Genomic DNA, 2,907 nt, shown 5'->3' on the forward strand with positions numbered 1-2,907 from the left:
AATAAAACTTTCCTAGTGAAAAATATCTTCCACAAATTCAGAGCAAATATGTTTACAGGTGACCTATTAAAAGCATTTGCATTAAAATCAATGATGAGATATCACCTTTACTGTTACATAACCATTCAACATTTTTTTATTAATATTAAATTATAGCTGTGTACATTAATGCGATCATGGGGCACCATACACTGGTTTTATAAACAGTTTGACACATTTTCATCACACTGGTTAACATAGCCTTCCTGGCATTTTCCTAGTTATTGTGTTAATACAATTATATTCTACATTTACTAAGTTTCACATGTAGCCTTGTAAGATGCACCACAGGTGTAATCCCACCAATCACCCTCCCTCTGCCCATTCTCCCCCCTTCCCTCCCCTCCCTCTCCCCCTTCCCATATTCTTAGGTTATACCTGGGTTATAGCTTTCATATGAAAGCCAAAAATTAGTTTCATAGTAGGGCTGAGTGCATTGGATACTTTTCTTCCATTCTTGAGATACTTTACTAAGAAGAATATGTTCCAGCTCCATCCATGTAAACATGAAAGAGGTAAAGTCTCTATCTTTCTTTAAGGCTGCATAATATTCCATGGTGTACATATACCACAGTTTATGAATCCATTTGTGGATCGATGGGCACTTGGGCTTTTTCCATGACTTAGCAATTGTGAACTGGGCTGCAATAAGCATTCTGGTACAAATATCTTTGTTATAATGTGATTTTTGGTCTTCTGGGTATATACCTAGTAGAGGAATTATAGGATTGAATGGCAAGTCTATTTTTAGATCTCTAAGTGTTCTCAACATCTTCCAAAAGGAATGTATTAATTTGCATTCCCACCAGCAGTGCAGAAGTGTTCCCTTTTCTCCACATCCACGCCAACATCTTTGGTCTTGGGAGTTTATGATATGGCCTAATCTTACTGGAGTTAGATGGTATCTCAAGATAGTTTTGATTTGCACTTCTCTGATGATTAAATACGATGAGCATTTTTTCATATGTCTGTAGGCCGTGCGCCTGTCTTCTTCAGAGAAGTTTCTCTTCAAGTCCCTTGCCCAGCCTGTGATGGGATCACTTGTTCTTCTCTTGCTTATACATTTGAGTTCTCTGTTGATCTTTGACAAGCCACTTAAAAACATTCAGTGGGGAAAAGATTCCCTATTTAACAAATGGTGCTGGGTGAACTGGCTGGCAACCTGTAGAAGACTGAAACTGGATCCACACCTTTCACCATTAACTAAGATAGACTCTCACTGGAATAAAGATTTAAACTTAAGACATGAGACTATAAAAATACTAGAAGAGAGTGCAGGGAAAACCCTTGAAGAAATCGATCTGGGTGAGTATTTTATGAGGATGACCCCCTGGGCAATTGAAGCAGCTTCAAAAATACACTACTGGGACCTGATCAAACTAAAAAGCTTCTGCAGAACACAGTAAGTAAAGCAAGCAGACTGTGTAAAGCAAGCCCTTAGAATGGGAGAAGATATTTGCAGGTTATGTCTCCGACAAAGTTTTAATAACCAGAAACCATTCAACATTTTTATAGAACAGTATTAGCAAATAAAAAAGTAAATAGAAAAAATTATGTCACTTTTAAAAAGAAATAAAAATGGTCTTAATGGTCTTAAGAGTTTAATTATTGTTTCCTGAAAAGAAAAAGGCTACAAATTCTTAAAAGGCAGTTTACAAAAATAACCAGACAAATAAATATCACAAATTACTCAATTGCTCTGTTCACAAAATTAACCACTAAGAAAATTTTATAAAAATAAAGCTTTATTTTCTATTTGTATATGTTCATGGTGTACACGTTAAAAGTGCAGTTTTGCTATGTTGACATCCTGCATTATTGTGAAATCGGGACCTTCATCCCTGGAAGAAGGCACATTGTACCCAGCAATCAACCTCCCTTCATCCATTCCCCTCCCACCTTCACCTCTTTATTCCTTTCCTGCAGATAAGAATCTTCATTAGTGAATAGATGTGCATTCCCCCATTAACTAATGCATAGACCGAAAACATTATTAATCACAACATGAGATTATTTTTAACGAATCGAGACAAATGGACCCTAAGATAAATACTATATATGTGCAAATACGTTTAGTATAATATCAAGAACAACAAATAAGGGTACTTTTCCTTTAATATATAAAGATACAATATAAAACTTTTCTCATTAACTAAGTGTAATAATATTGCCAAGGCATAAAAATGTATATCCTGAAAAACAATAGTATTTTTCTTAAAACTGTGAACATGGATAACAAATATAGCAATGGTATCTTATATCACTTAAAAAAAGAATTAATAATATTGGTAAATAAGAATTGGTCAATTTGCTAACAATTTTTAAAAACATAAAAACATCCTTATTTTATACATTTCTCCATTAAGAGTAAGGATTTCCAGACCAAAAACAAACTACAATACTATTAGAATACATAAAGGAAAACACACTTTGCTTCTTTTAAGGATTAAATGAAAGCCACTAAAACAAAATATTTATATAGAACACTGCCTCAAACTCAAATACAACTGATTGAAAAAGATAGATATAAACAGAATTAGAAATACAGCATGTGGTACGTGCAGTAGCAGACCAAGACCAAAGACACTGATGAATCTAGTTAAATGTAGTACAAATAAAACTATGAAAACTAAGATGGAAATAAAGATTTGAACATATTTCGGAAATAAGAATTAACAACACAGGGCAAAACTGGGTACAAAACTAGAATTGAAAAAATAAAAACAACTTGATTATAATTTTGAATGGGACAGTAGAGCAAATGAATGGTGTTAAGTAAAGAGATGGTTTAAAGCTCCCCCACCAGAAGGTAAGAAAATATCAACCACAAACCCATCACTACCAATTTGGTAGTGAAGTAAGCATTAA

Source organism: Nycticebus coucang, chromosome 14, assembly GCF_027406575.1.
Source record: "Nycticebus coucang isolate mNycCou1 chromosome 14, mNycCou1.pri, whole genome shotgun sequence".
Taxonomy (NCBI): Eukaryota; Metazoa; Chordata; class Mammalia; order Primates; family Lorisidae; genus Nycticebus; species Nycticebus coucang.